Below are 16,562 nucleotides of genomic sequence, written 5' to 3'. Positions count from 1 at the left end.
GTCCCCACCAACATTTCCTGCTTCTTTCTTTTTCCTTTATGTTTCTGCATCCATGTGCGGACAGTAACTCGGCAGCAGCTGCACGCTGCATTCAAAGCAATAACAGGTAATGCTTTTTAAAATTCCTTTGTAAAACATAAATGGAAAATCCACTCAGTGATCTAGTGGATTGGACGTCATGTGACTCACTGCGCTGTTGCTTTGCATTGAGTCAGGAATGTCGGTGGTGGGAAATTATACAAGCAAAGAATCTGAAAAAGGGACGCCAAATTTTTATTGAAAACGCTGTGACAGCAAGATAACAAGGTCCAAAGGTAATCGCTTCACAGGTCAGTAAAAAGCTTTAGTTAAAAACCTATATAAGAAAGTGGAGAGCAGGTTAGCTATGCTAGCTTAACTTTTATCAACATGTACCCTTGCTGTGCAGTTCGGAGTATTTCGGTTCAAATAACACAAAATAAGGTGAACTACACACATTTTCTGACAGATAATCATTATTGCAGGTGTTTAAGTTAACTAATCAACCACTGCGAGTGTTCAGACGATCACTTCTGTGTTTTTGTGTACTTTTTTGTGTGGGAAATGTTTTGTGGTTTTTTTTTAGTGTTAATTCCTGATGCACTTAAACCTATTCTTTGCTCTGCGCTCCCGGGGCTGTTGTTATTGGTTGCCGTGGCAATGTATTATATTTCTTTCCGACTCTCGGCCTGTTACAGACCATCTCCTTTTAATGCAGTTGGCATTCACTGTGGAGAATTAGACGGAGAAAGAGAGGGAGACGGAGCGGTGTGAACTATAAATAGACATTGGGAGAGTGGTTGTGATGATAGCATCGGCACTCAGTAATCCCTCAGTAAGAACGCCGTTACTCCACTGCGTTTCCTCCACTCATGCGGCGTTATCTGCTGGACCCGAACTTCTGACCTGCTGCTCAGCCTCCCAACATGCAGAACCTGAAGTAAGCTTATTAAGATGGACCTGCAGGTCAGAGAAACCCCACCCTTCTGGTCTGAATGGTCTCAGACTGGAGTAATCGCTTTAAAACTGTAGCGTGGATGAAGCTAACTGGTCTGCTAGCAGGTGGAGGTGCTAATGCATTTAATTATGAGTCAAATATGATAAAAAATTATACTAAAATATTGGAAAGAAGACTAAAAAATAATCAGTGAGGTAAATCACTGTAATTTTGCAGCAGTGTGTTGCTATGCATGAGGCTGTTAGTCAAAGACTTGGTAATAATCAGCTGAATTATGACACATCTTGCATGATTTTTGCACAATTTATGCCAGTTAATTCATCCATCTGTACAAAAACACTGAGCTGTGGATATAACAAACCTAAAATATAACTTGAAAACATCCAAAATGGCTGACTAACCTTCAGAAGGTCTGATATTTTGCCTTCTATGACTGAAGGCAAAGGAAACAAAGAGCCGTCACTTTTTCGTACAGATGATGCCAACTTATGTTAGAATGTAAAAAGAAAACAAAAATGGACTTAGAACGGAACCTTGTGGAACACCACTGATAATCGCTACACATTGTCTGTTTAAAAAAACACAAGAAACATAACTGGTTCCAATTTGCATAATTGCTCAAAACATGCAATAGCTAAGGTAGTTTGAGGCATATGACAATGACTTAGCAACAAGCTGTTAGTGAAATGTTTGGTCTGCAGTGGAAATAATCAGCAGAAATGTGACGCATCTCTCAGGCTCTGAGACATGATTTTTGCACAAATTATGTCAGTTAGATTGTTCATCTGTCATTTCTTTAACGGAAACACCGAACTCTGGATATACCAAACCTAAAATTTAACTTAAAAACTGTCAAAATTGATTTTTTAAAACAAACAATGGAAACATAAAGATCCGTCACTCTTTGTACCCTGCAGCATGTTGTACAGATGTGGTTACAGTACGCTAACTGTCCAGCGTTGAGGACGTTTTGTGCTGCAATCAGAGATCCAGGCTAGACAAGACAAAACAAGTTCAGGTCTGAGGCCCATTAACTTAGTGTACAAACATGCTGGTGTGCAGAAAAGCACATGGAGAAGTGGGATTGAATGTCGGTTAGAGCAGCGTTAGTAGAAAGAAGCCAAAGGAAAACCTGAAACATTAATAATGGATGAAGCGAAGATGGATGGATGTACATAAAGTCATTCATACGCAGGGCGAATCTTTGGGTGGATATCATGTTTCCTCCCTCTGCACAGTGACTCAGTGCTGCACTACCTGTGTAGTAGTCTGTTACATCATGTACTCTGCTGGAATACCCCCTCCCACACGTCTCCTAGTTGAACATGTGCGCTCAGCGCCTAGCTTCACTCACATTGGTACCACTGTCAGTTTCTAGCGATGAGGAACTGAGAAGTGTAGTAAACACCTAAAATGCTGCGTGAAGAGAAGGGAATATATGAAATAGTTAAATAAGTTTGTCCCTAAACTGTACATACAATTCAAATATATACATACACCACCACTATTGTTTGGCTAAACAGGCTTAGCAAGTTTCTATTCTTAGCGTAGCTGTAGTTGGATGGTTGATGGTTGAGTCTTTTTTTGGCAAAGTTGGTGAAATTTAAAGGGGAGCTATTATGCAAACTTCACATCTTTCAGGTTTTGTTCTTCCATTTGTGTCTCTTCTACTTCTAAAAAAAGTGCTTAAAACATTAGCTTGCCAATAAGTTGATGTTTTTTGGTGTCTGGAAAATGAGTTGTTTCAAAAACCTGGGCACTGTGCCGTTATCCAGCAACCCAAGCAGAACTCCAGCACATTTGGTGAGTTGGAAACCACTCGCTGCATTCTTGTTGGTTGTGCAGGTTGCTCCACTTCTGCTTTTCAAAGATGTATGGATGTATAATTTCACATCTGTTTGGAGAGATTTTCAGGTGTGAGTGTAAACATTGAGATATGGGTCGTAGGCAATAAGGTAATGTGCTTTGGTGACTGGAAAATGAGCCGTGGCGAAAACCTGGACAATGCTCTGTTACCTAGCAACTCAAGCGGAGTTCCAGCACATTTAGTCAGCTGGAGACCACTTGCTGAATTACTGGTGGTTGTGCAGGGGGCTCCACTTCTACTTTTCAAAGATGTACGGTTGTATAATTGCGCATCTGTTCGAAGCCATTTTCAGGTGCGAATGTAAACGTTGAGTTGGGGGTCGTGACCATCAGCAGATTATTTTGGACTAAAAGTGTCAAGACGTCCTAAAGCAGCTCATAGGCAGAACTGACCAGACTAAAATCTCCTTATGTAAAACTTTGTACATGTCTGAGTAGACCATAGACTTCCTGTTCGAGGAAGGTCACCTTTAATAACCTGACCTGTCAATTTTGTCTGAAAATATGCTAAATATAACAAATAAGTTGCTAAGTTGGTGACTATTGTTAATTAAGGAGGTAGATAAGGTCGGTTTCTCATGAAAGTGTCAGCCGAGCAACGTGGAATTAGGGGCCAATTTCTTGGTGCACGCCCAGTTTTTAGTCTTTACTGCGTTTGAAATTCTCAGCTACGTCCAAATTTCAAACATATTAAATGTGATAAGAAGCTGAAGGTAGTTTTTTTTTTAATCCCGTTACTTTAAATTCAGTTCAGTTTATTTATGTAGATGGATCAAGGCAGTTTACAAAAACAAATCATTCCAATTGATCACAGAGCAGAGACACAAAAAGACACAGATGAACTGATGTAGGAAAACTTCCCATGTTTATGAAAGTAAAGATTTAACAGTCAGTTTGTCCTTTCACTAGCAGCATAACTGCAGCGGTAGATGAGGATAACCTAAGCCAGTCTAGCTTCAACTGCATCAGCACTGCTGGAAGCGAAACATCCCCACACCCTGATGCTGCCACCACCATGTTTTAGGTTTTAAACACCCGTCTTGACTCAAACAGCTCCAACTTTGCCCTCATAAGTTTGTTCAGCGTCTCAGTTCTTTGCAGAGCGCGCTCTCTTTCATCAGCTGTAAGTGTTGCTTTGGCAGCTTCAGGTTTCTCACATTAAAAATAAAGTCAGCTGAGGATAACTGTTAAATGAGTGAGAGACAACCAACGGGCTGGCACTGATTTGGGGATATTTGGCTTCCAGCGGCTGCATGATTATGACCTGATGATTATATACTTTGTTCCACGCTGCTGTGACGGTTTGGCAGCCATTTAACACGCTGATATCCGTGTCAGCAGCATTTGGTGAGATTATTGTTTGGGTCTCCGGCTGGATGATGACGTGCGCAGCGCCGTAATTGAGCCTGGTTCTAGTTAAAACAAAAAGCAATGAACCCTGAAGGCTGTAAACATAGACGGTTAGTTGGTAGACCAACACAAAGTTCATATATTATCGTTCTTTTTGAAAAACAATGATAAAATCTGAAAAGTGCGTTGTGTTTTTGCGTTCAAATCCCTTCACTATGATATTTATCAATAAAAAAGTACAATTAACTTCAGTATAAATGCAGCTTTTCCGCGAAAGCTGCAGACTTTTGTTTGGGAACAAACAACTTCAAGAATACCAAGGAAGGTCACTTAGAAAGTTCAAGTCAATTAGATTATAAAACAATTTCCAAATCATCCAAAGGAAAACTTTGAAATGCAATTAATCTGAGCAGCTTAAAAGCCTAAACTATAAGAAAAACTTTAGCATTTTGCAAAAAATCCTTTGTTCTACTCAAAACTAAACAAGTCGCATTTTCAGCTTCATCTGATTCAAATTTTGTAAAAGAATCTCCTAATTAGCACCTATTGCTATTCAATTATCAATCGGTTAATACCAAAAATAATCAGCAGATCAGATTAAGTCGAGCAGAAATGACCAAACTTTTCACATGTTGATGTTAGAAGTTTTTTTTTAGCCTCATTTGTAGCATTTTTCGCTACAAATTATCAACTGTACACTAAAAGAATACTGTTCTATTACATTTTAAGCAATAAAATGTTAGTTTCTTATTTGTTTATTTGTATTTTTAAATGTTACCAATACTGTATAGAAAACGTTTAAGAGTTTTAGTGAAAAATCTGCAGAATGCAGATTAACAAAAAAAAATCTATTATTAGTTGCAGCCCCAAACTGCAGTAAATTATGTTAAAGTTTAGTTGTAAGATGGAAAATTGAGGATACTTTAGCAAACATCGCATTTCAAACACCTGAAAATGACAGAAGATGCTTCCATTCTGCTTTCTGCAACTTGATTTCCTACATGCATCTTTACAGAGTTAAAGAAAGCTGCATGGCTGCACGTAAAAACATGCATGCACCACTAACGCAAACTATGCATTTACTGCACACTTTGTGCTTCAAGCCTTTTTTTTATCTTTCTGCAGACCAACACATGTTCATACGTCTTTATTGTACGCGCAGAGAGAAGTGCGTACAAAGGGCCGGGCGTCTGGAAACGGGTGCTGGGAGGCGGATGAAGACTGGGGGGACTGATGTAAATTTGGAAGGGCAAAGGTGGGGTGGTGGGGCAGGAGTATGTGTGTACATCTGCATATCTATCTGCAAATGACTGAGAGCATGCAGAAACTCATCTGCTTGTGAACCTGTGTGTGTGTGTGTGTTGCTTGGCTGTTTGTAGGCTTGTGTGTGCGCTCTTTTGTTTTGCTGTGAGTTGCTGGGTGATGGGACCAGCTGGGAGGGCTGAAGCCATTCACTTCCCTCCTGCTGCCCTGAAGACAGCCAGCATGGAGGGGGAGAGAGAGAGAGAGAGAGAGAGAGAGAGAGAGGGAGCAGGACAGAGGAGAAAGACGGGGAGTATCTGATGTTGGGGGATGTTTATGCATCATCAGGGAGAGATATAAAAGCGGCGAGCGTAGTCGGAGAAAACAGAAAGAGGAGTTTTGATCGCGGCTCGGAGTGAATGAAGAGATTCATGAGGGAAGGCAGGGGGAGGGAAAGTGTGTCAGACTGAATCGTGATAGAGCAGCAGAGCTGACTCAGCCAGTCTGGCCTGGTGTAGGAGGGCAGCAGCAACAGAGGAAGTAGCAACGCTGTCTGTTAGCAAGGATAGGAGAATCTGACTCTGCGCTTACCCAAAGTAAAAAAAAAAAATACTAGATTGATGCTGAAATATTTCAACAAATGTGTAAAAATGCATTCACACCAGCACTACTTAGTCCGCTTTAACTGAAGTGTAGTTCCTTTGCCGAGATAATCTTGTAGATTCGGTTGGATTGGGGACAAAAATTGCAACATTTGTTGCATCTTGAGCTGCTGCAGTTCGTTTTCTCACTGCATTGTTTCAAATGAGCCAAACCATTTGAAAAACCTGTTCCCCTCTTCGCCTGTGGTGGCGCTGCGACAAGAACTACAGAAGGAAACGACATAAAAATCTCTGAAGAAGACACTGAGCACAACTTCCTTTTTCACAAAATGCAAATAAAGTGGAGTAGAATCAGATTTTAATCGTTGTATGATTTCCCTTGTTTTTGATTTTATTTTACTTTTTAAAATGTGCGCGTTCTGCTGCTGTCGTTACGATGTGTTCACACCAAACATGTTTTGAGCGTCAGGCGCGTCTGGTTTACATTCAAAGTCTGAGAGGTGGCGCGTTGAGCGCCCGGTGCATTTCGAGTGTCTAGCACGTCGCGATTTGAACCGTTTGGAGTATTTAACGCATCAAGCGCATCCGACAAATAGACCGGCAACAGAAAACAACAGCTAGAGCGATTTTGACGCGCCCTTGACGCTCTTCCTCATAGACATTGAACGTAAACCAGACACGCCTGATGCTCAAAACGCGTTTGGTATGAACGCACTATAACACGTCTGCATTCAAAGTGCACATGCGTCCAACTTGACGCGCCAGGCGGGTTTTTGACATGCGTAACGTGTTTGTTGTGAAAGCAACGTGAGACTCTCATGTTTGTTTTGGTTGTTTTTACCCATAATGCCCTGCGCTGTAGTCCACTTCCTTTTGGAACATTTTCTTGGTGTTCACATATGCATTCAAACCGGTACGCATCATAGTTTGATTACGCATTCACACATACCCAAAAAAACCAGACTTTCTAGACAAACAAACTAGAGTTTGATTAAAGTGGACTAAAAACGACTGGTGTGAATCTACCCTCCTGTTCAAATTGTGACTGAATAATAAACTTTTGTATTTAAGTTGTTTACATATCCAAGTCATCAGTTCTGACTGTGTTCACAGGCTTTATTCAATCAGAGTTTTCATCTTTGATTTTATTTCAGTTTTTACTACAAAATGTTGATCTTAGGACGTGACTTTGTGGCTGTGAAACCTTTTCATCGAAACTACTTTCATACCCATGGTTTCTTCTGCACATGTACAAATTATACATATATATTTTGTCTATTTTAACAGTGAGTTTCTCATTGCTGTATGATTTATATTTTTCTGTTAATTCACACTTGACGACTGGGTGGACACACTCAAACTCTGACTGACTCTTATTATCTTGCAGATTTGAGTTTTTCTTACAATTTATGGTATCAGGGTCTCTAATCTTAAATATCTCCAATATAAAACACTGTAGAAGCGTAAAAGTTAGCATGTGTGAACAACAAAAAGTTCTGCCTTTAGCAGAATAAGAAATATTTTGATTTAATGTTTAATTTTTACATAGTGACTGTTTGTTTGAGACATTTTTCTTGCCTCTTTTATGACTCCGCCCCTCTGCTCCACAGAAGTGGAGGGAATTGCCATGGCAACCAGTTTTCTGAGAAGGTTTTTCTTTATTAAAGTGAGCTCCAACTATTTATTAGATCTAACTGAAGGAAGTTAGCGGCTTCTTCTGAAATTTTGGCATCTTTGTCTCTGTTTCAGTTTGACTGTTCATAGTGCAGGTGTCCACATCACTTCTAGAAGAAAATAGTGATTTCAGGAGTTACTTATAGCACAGGAAATATTAGTATGATGCAGCACTTTCTGCTGCAGTGACAATTTAAATGCAGAAACATGAATACAGTATATTACTAAATTGTAAATATGAAAAAAATCTACTTAAAGTAAAGATGGAAAGGAGATTTGTTGTTTTAAGATGGTTGTGGATTGGTTTAGATTATTTTACATGATATTTTTTCTTTTCTGTTCTGTTTTTGTTTGGCATTTTTAATGCAAAAAAAGTACCAAATGGCTCTTTTGTGACTCGCATACATAAATCTTGAAAAGAGTTTTCTAGTGTGGAAAAACTTTAGAAAAAAAAAAGAAGAGGGCGAACAACCGGTTAATCTCTAAAGTTGAATCGCTGCCGCTGCTTCCTTGTGCTCCATGACTTCTGAGTCGGCTCGCTTTCCGTCGATGATTAATGACCTTCCTGTTTTGGCCTACAGTGTCTCCCTGCACACAGTTTTCACTGCACTTCGGGTTGACTTGTGCTTTTAAAAACAAATCCCCCAAAAACTGCAGGATTTATTGCTGAAGGCATCAAAGATGTGTGTGGGTGAGGAATGCATGCATGAAATTACACTAAAACAAGTCTGAAATAGGCAGTAACTGAATATATTTACTATTACTACTGCTGTTTATCCTCACTTCCAGTATTACTTGCATCACTAGTATTTTCTTACAACCGTACCGCAAATATTCAGCACAGAACTAAAAGTTTATGTTGAGTTATTGGCACAGTACGTAGACAGAGGGATCTATTTTCTATTTATTGCAAAGCTAATGGTGACTTGTTGGACTGGAATGTGTCTCACCAACCAGTTTTCAACCAACCAGTTAACCTTTTTCACACAAGTCAACCCTAAATCAAGTAAAACAAAAACACTTCACTCTTGTTCCTAATGTGTCTGCGCTGAAAGTCAAGAAAACATGTATCTCCAGCTAAATAATTCATAATCTTAAAACATTTTTGATGCATTAGTTGTGGCTCAGTTTGACATTTGCACTCTGATTAATTAATCTGATGAGAAAACAACAATTCATCTGGGAGGTTTATGGAAAAACAATGAGGGTGAAAAGGACAGACTGAGAAAGAAAACAACTTCTTTCCTGTAAGTCACCTGACACTGTAGGCGTCCAACCCGTCATGAATAAACACATCTCCCTCCCTTTTTTATTTTCTGTTTCTGTGTCTCTCTGTTTAGCTTTTGCTCTCATTTTCTTAGGCTCAACTCCCAATCTTAAAAGTTAAAAATGTTTTGCACTGAGAAGCTTTAGTCATTTATGTTTAGGGATTCTTATGTCCTTAAATGTACAGATGTTGTGTACACAAATTCAAAGGAAAGAAGTCAAATATGCGTAAGGTTTTGTCACCGTGCCTCATAACTGCTTAACAATAAACAGCCGTGTGAAGAGAAAACTGTGCATAAAACAGGAAACGTCATGCTAACAGTTTGGTAGCATTTCAGATAATTAAAACAAACAAAAAACATAAATAATTATCAATATAGACTGATACGAAATGCCTCTGTCGGGATATGGTTTTCAACCATATTGTCGTATGAACCTCTCCTCCACTATTAAACACAAATATCTAGTTTATTGATGAAGTAATGATCTATATCAGGATAATTAAAGACAACTTTCTGATGCCACATTCTTTAGCAATGCTGTCACAATAAAAGAATTGGCTGGACGATAAATATTTCCAGACATTATTGCTATAAATGATAATGTTGTCATTTTAAGACCATTTTGAACTGATAAAATAATTATAATAATAATAGCAAGTTCCCCCCCTCAAAATTCAAAAAACTTTAATTTCTGAAGAACATTTAACACTGGAACTGGAAAACATTTTAAATATTCAAAATAATTAAACAACACAACAATTATTAAAATGGATTATGAAGTTTTTGTAACCAAAATTATCTTTCCAAACATAAATCATTCAGATAAGTCAGGGAAAACAGGCAAAAGTTGCAACTACGTCATAAATGTTTGCAGCACTTTTCAAAATTCTGGCTGTTCAGTCTCTTTAAAGTGGAACATTTCTTTAACAAATTGCAATTAATTGATTTAATTAGCTATAATTTACTTTTTCACATATATTCTACAGTGATTTTTAAAAGTTTAACTTTAATGGGGAGAATGAACTATGGTGCATTTTGTACTTGTGTATGGAACACAAACAGGCTTTTGTTAGCTTTGTTTTTACCTTTTTTCCACATTCAAATCAGAAATATTTGGCGTAAATGAAGAATGATTCGTGGATATTTCATATAATTAATAAACCTTCCAGTGGGGGGGGGGGTTGTGACTGAGGCAACAGCTGCGCATGGGGCAGACGGGGAAAAGATGGACACCAATAAACAGACTGGTAAAGAGACAAAAGGAGAGAATAGGAGGAGGTGGAGACAAAGGGAGAGGGAGAGAGAATGGGAAAGAAAGCAGCTGGGTGTTTTTTGGCTTCCCTCCCTGCTCCCTCCCACCCGTCTTCCTCTCCATGTTGGCCCTCTGCACCACGCCCAAGTCCGACGGTGTTAATATTCTCGCCACACACCCTCAAGTCTCCCAGCGCATGTGGATGCCTCTTTCTGCTTTAACTTTTCTACTTTACAGCTGAGATTTTAAAGGGTTTCACTGTGCAGAAAACTCAAAGATGTTTAGGAATCTTCTACTAACGATTCGGTTCTGATTTTTTGGGGCAACAGTTCGATTCAAAACGATTATTCAATCTGTCGGCTCATAATGTACTCCAGGCATTTTTTAACAGATTGAGAAATTGTCTTTTTCACATTTATTATGTTAACAATCTATTATTAGATGGAATTACTCCCTGCATCCTCCGTTTTGCTTTGCTTTTGGTTATTTAGTGAAGAATTGTACAAATGTATGACGAAATTGCTCACCACATCAGATAAATGCTTCTGATAAATGCTCTTTAAAAGTATTGATGTGAAAAACAAGATAATGGGAGTGGATAAGTTGAAGTTAAATATCAAGTTCCCGAAGTGCTCAGTTTTTGTTTTGCAAACTTTCCATACGGTGAAGTTCATGTCAAGGTTGGTCTTGCGACGCATTTATACGTTCAATGATTTTTACCAAAAATTAAAGAGGACTTGTAATATAAAATTCACATTTTTCATGTTTTTGTGCTTCCATCGAGGTTTCTACTTCTTCTAAAAACAACCCAAGCATAAAAAACTCAACACAAAAGTGTTTTTAGTGTCTTGAAAATGATCTGTTTGCTTGAACTTTTATGTTTTACAGCCAAAATTTTAAAGTATTTCACTGCGCAGAAGACACAAAAATGTTGTTACCTTCAGGAATATTTTAGTATCTCATGATTCGATTTGGATTTTAGGGGAAATAATTTGACTCAAACAGATTATTAATAATGATTCCTGCTTCTGTCTATCCAGGATCTGCTCCAGACATTTTTGTAAGACTAATTGGGTAATAAAACGGCAGTTTCTGCAGATTTCTCACTAAACAACTAAAGCTTTTTTTATACGTGATTAGAAGGCATTAAAAGATGCAAATAAATAGTTTATTTGTAGACGTGATCTGAATTTAAAACTGTAAAACAAGATGGCTGCCTTGGGGCCTGACATCATTCTGAACTGTGTAAGCCGACAGAGCGCATTGGTGGAGAAACAAAATCCCAAGTTTTCCAAAAACGTAGTCTTCCAAAACCAAAACAATCCATTAATTGATCAAATTGATTTATCGCCCAGTCACAGGTGCAGCTAATGATTACCTGAGCGTTTTATTATTCTGACGATGTTAGATTAGGTTAAATTGGCTTTTTTGAGCTTTACCTCATGCTATAAAGTTATTCCATTATCAAAAACATACCTGGAGTGTTGATGTGGTTCTTTCAAGCATGTTTGAGAAATCGTTTAATCTCCATGGCAACCACTGAGCCGTGCAAAACACCTGGGTGGAAGTAGCTCCGCCTTCGAGGCGCAGCTCCGCTTCAGAGCTGCAGTTTCTAAGCTAACAAGCTTCCGCCTCACCTAGCAGCTCTCCCCCATGACTCCTTCACTCAGCTCCTTCAGACTAGCCAGCAGCAATTAGCAAACACCTGGTGGAACTGCACATCTCATTATACGAGCAACTAAAGGGTTAATAGAGGAGCCATGTTGCGATGACTTTCTGAAGGTGGAGTTTTAGAAAGAAAAGGAAATTTTAAAGAGACAAAGGCCCTATTTGAAGGCGTTAAATTACAAAGTAAATTTTCTTTTATGTCATATTTGATATGGATAACATCTTTATAACAACTGAAGCTAACATAGTTAGTTTATTGTGCTTGTAAAATACATAATACTGTTCCTTTAAATACAAAAAAATATATATTTTTTATACAGTTTTGGGTTAATTATTGCCCTGAGTGTGTTGTTCTTTCAGCAAACAGCCATTTTTTGAGTTTGTATGTTCCAGTTAGCGATTAACTGGTTACTAAATAATTTGATGACTATTTCAATAATCAATTCATCATGATTAATCTGATTAATCATTTCATCTGTTGCATTAATATATCCTTATTATGTTTTGAAAAAGAGCTCAGCTTGTTTCCGGTATAAATGGACCCAAAATGGTTGATGGTCTAATCCAGATGACCGTCATCTACTCCAGTCCATCACATTACCACCCGGAGGTGCAACACGGTGATGGATGGAAGCGGCGGGTAGCTTCATGCTCTGAACGGCGAGCGAGACCAGAGTCACTGTGAGTCAGGTTCGCACTCTCAGCCTCATGAAAAGGGAAATAAAGACGGACCAAAACGGCCGTATACGCTTGCTACGTCTTTGGATGAATGCATCTGAAACGTGAGTACCCGGTGTGGTAAAATGTGGCTGCTGCTCAGAGCAGGAAGTAAAAGAAGAGCAAAGAATAAATAAAGATAGATAGAGGGGGGGAGAGAGGGAATCTGTCGGCACTGCTCTCCAGTTGGTGTTGCTATGGCCCTGCCCTCCCTGCTCACTGAGCCATTTCCTGTTTTTGACCTGAAATCTTTATTTAGAGCCATCCCTTCTCGCTGCTCAGCAGAAGAAAAAGAGGATATAAATTATGCAAACAGAAATGATTGAGCTCATTTTAATTCATCTTGCGGTTAATTGATTTATCACTTATTGCAACAAGCCTACTTGTAATGTGATTTGCAGACTCTGTACCTGCTCAAAACTCATAATATTTTGCGTATAAATATGTTGCAGAAAGCGCGTTTTTCAGCTGAAAGCGCTGAAATTGTTCCATTCCAGGGCCATCATTTCATTAGCACAGGTGTAACTGTAAAAAGAGCGTCCAGCTGAAGTTCTTTAATCATTCCAGTAAGAAGACTTCTACTACGACCCGGTCCAGTCAGAAGACCGGTTGCTTGTAAAACACGACCTAACAGTCAGTAGATTCGGTTTGATTGGGGACCAAAAGTTGCAACATTTGTTACATTTTCAGCTGCTGCGGTTTTCTTTCACACTGCATTGGGTTAAATGAACCACACAATTAGAAAACATGTTCCCCTCCTCGCCTGTGGGGGGCGCTGCACCCCCACAGGCGAGGGAACAATACAGAAACCTCTGAAGAAGACACTGAACGCAACTTTCTTCTTCACGAAATGTAAACAAAAATGGAGCGGCATCAGAAAAAAAAAAGTGAACCATTTACCCAGAATGCCCTGCGCTATAGTCCACTTTCTGTTTTTGGAGTGGTCTTCATTTAATTGTGGCAATTTTTAAATAAAAAAAATATATATATATTTTTAGATTTAAAATGTGTATTCCCCATCTGTTTGAAATCTAGATTTTTTTTCTATATTTATTTTACTTTTTATAGTGTTGTCAAATGTCCACAATTTCCATATATCCTATAATAAACAAAGATAAAAAATAAATTTATCTAGATGTATCTATTTTATTTTAGAAGCTTAGAATTATTTCAGAATTTATTTGGTTATTTTATAATCCTGAACACCAAATTGCATTGGATTATTTTCACATTTAATATATATTATTAATTTGAAACCTTCTAATAATTTTATTTATATGCTACTCTATCTGTTTGGAATTTAATTTATTACATATATAACTTTTCAAGGATTTATTTATGTAGTAAATTCTATATAGAGTCTTCATTACAACACAGGATTGTACAGTAAATAAATCAATCCTGAAATTATTCTATATGCTTGTATCATATAATGAATATTTGCATTTGTTTATCTGCTTTATTGTGTATTTAAAAATATTTTAAGCATGCAGATATTTATGGATACATGCATTCATTAGTTATGCTAGCTTATTGTTTGCATTTGCAACTTTATTTAATCATTACTAATACTAATAAGAAAAATATATAATTGTGGAACTGTTGGCCCCGAGAGACCATAAACAAATCTAATAAATTCATAAATATTTGGACTTATTAATTAAAATCTGAATTATGCAATTTATAACTACATTAAATGTTAATATATATATATTTTTAATTTTTTTTGGTATTTCATTAATTTAGTAATTTGATACTTTGATCAAACTTTGCCAGTCAATCTGCACTGACTGAGTGAAGTTACGCTGCTTCACTCAGCTCTCAGCTCGGAGTTTGTTAATGTGAGTGTGCGTGCCCGCGTACACTGTATTGGAGGTGGGCGGGGCTAAACTCCGCTCTCGGGGCAGCTGCTCGGTTTCAGCTTCTCCTGCTGCTTTCACGCAATCCTCGTACATTTCTCTTACTTGCCTAATTAGATCATGACAGGCCAGAAACAAATTAAAGTAGATTAAAATATTCACGCTGTTGTTTGAGTTGAGGTGTTTAGTATATAGTTAAACGAATTAGTTAATAATTGCTGCCTGTTCCTTTTCTTTCTCCGTTTTCGCGAGATAAACGTTTAATGAAACCTCTAAACAGATTGTTCTTCGTTTTTTACGTTTGATTTAAGGTGGAAAACAGTGACGTACATGGCGTTTTATTAATAATATTGGCTTCACTTATAAATTGTGAACGCGGAAGCTTTAAAAAGCGGTCTCGTTGTAGGTGAATCCGACAGGCCGTGAAAGCATCAGCGTTCCAACGAGCGGAGGCTGTTTTCTCCTCCTATCAGCGCCATTGTGTGGCGGAGTCTCCGGGAGTGAGGACCGATTGTTTTTCTGTTGCCGACTGGACTGTTTAAATACCCCCTCATGTTTTTCTGTGGACCCCCGGCGGATCTGGATCTGGTAAGCCTCCGTTTCGATGTTTGACCCCCTTGTTTGTTTTTTTTTTAAAAAAAGGAGCTAAGTTAAACAACGCTGAGAGGGGGAAACACACCGGCATGAGAGCGTTAACCTATTTGTAATGAATAATAGAGACGGCGGCTGCTGGTGTTTCGGTATCAGTACAGTAAGGTGGTGGAGAAGTTTTGCTACTGTGTGTGTATCCGCTGTGGATTCCAGTTACTGACACAGGGCGGTCCTTCTGCTTCTTAGTTTAGGACTGCGGAGAAAAAGCGTCTGATAAACTTTCCACAGACCGTAAAAAAAGACAGTTGGGCTGTCCCAAAATACTCTCAGTGACTGGACCTCACTTTTTTATGGCTTATTATGTGTACAATACTGTAAAAACGTCATAAAATGACCCCGTTAAGTCAGTTTAATGACAAATGTATACAAAAACATGATTGAATTAACATTTAATTCAGTTTATATAACAGTTTTAGTGTCATAAATGTGTGTTTTCTGAGGGATTTTGTTGCTAAATACCAGAACCAGGAGCTGTATTAGTGGAGGGGCCTCTGTTTTGTAATCTGCACCACAACACAGCAGCCACCTTCTGGTGACAGCACCTCTTCTTCACTCCTTGTTCCTTTGGTTTTTACCCACAAGCAGCATGTAGGTCACGCAAGAGGTCTTCTACTACTGCTTACGTTGTCCAGACAGGGACCCACGGGACACACACACTGTTTTGATGGGAGCTGAGGTGAATAAACATGTCAGGAGTGGCAATACAGGTGCATCTCAGTCAATTAGAATATAATTGAAAAGATAGTTTGAAATGTTAAACTTGTGTAGCGTTTATTTTCGCTAATTTGCAGCTAAAACTTCATAGAAAAATCAGAATATCATGTAGAAACAATAAAAAAAATATTGAGAACGTCCACAAAAAACTTTGTAGTTCACAAGAATGCTATTTTTGATATTAATGGGAAGTTGAATGGAAAGAAAAAAAGTGGGTTTGATAGAAGATCCACAGGCAGTTGTTAGTGGAAGATGAAGGGAAATCCATTAAAGAGTTTGGGGAGAGTCGCACTAATCAAGATTGAAGTAGAGGTGGACAATAAGTCAACAACAATATATATTGCGATATTTATTGATACCAATATCAATAGATAATACATCGTGTGCAATATTCAGTAAACTTTGATCCAGAAACGCACAGCATTCTGGGAGACGAAGTCAGAGGAAAGACTTTAGCCGCTCAACCTCTCACTGTGAACTAAGCTAGGTTAGTGGCATCAACTAACTCACTCATTCTTTGGTTACCTAGCAACAACCTGTCGGATAACTGCGCAGCAGCAGTTTAAAGTTTCTTCACTGTGCCTCATAACTTCTTAAAAATAAACAACAACTTCATGGAGTGACAAGTGTGGATAAAACAAGCCGCTAGTTTTGCAGTATTTCAGATATTTAAAACAAAAACTAATCAATAATGATCAATATCGACTGATATGAAACTTTTAT

The 16,562-nt window shown here is 38.3% G+C and overlaps 1 protein-coding gene across 3 annotated transcripts in view; it reads left to right on the top strand.

Annotated features, from left to right (window-relative positions):
* The window catches only part of sertad2b (SERTA domain containing 2b), a 34,611-nt gene that overhangs the window by 2,067 nt on the left and 15,982 nt on the right, over positions 1 to 16,562 (top strand). Inside the window, exon 2 of one of the 3 annotated variants that reach the window (XM_028005928.1) lies at positions 14,881 to 15,062. The exons of 1 other annotated variant lie outside the window; for it this stretch is intronic. The gene's annotated coding sequence lies outside the window, so the exon portion shown is untranslated. Of the gene's footprint in view, positions 1 to 14,880; positions 15,063 to 15,686; positions 15,802 to 16,562 lie in introns of those variants that run through there. One more of the 3 variants, XM_028005931.1, reaches the window with a different exon arrangement.

The sequence above is a fragment of the Xiphophorus couchianus genome, chromosome 22 (assembly GCF_001444195.1).
Source record: "Xiphophorus couchianus chromosome 22, X_couchianus-1.0, whole genome shotgun sequence".
NCBI classification, from domain to species: domain Eukaryota; kingdom Metazoa; phylum Chordata; class Actinopteri; order Cyprinodontiformes; family Poeciliidae; genus Xiphophorus; species Xiphophorus couchianus.
Note: the sequence above shows the minus strand (reverse complement) of the source record. Positions and strands in the feature narration are given on the sequence as shown.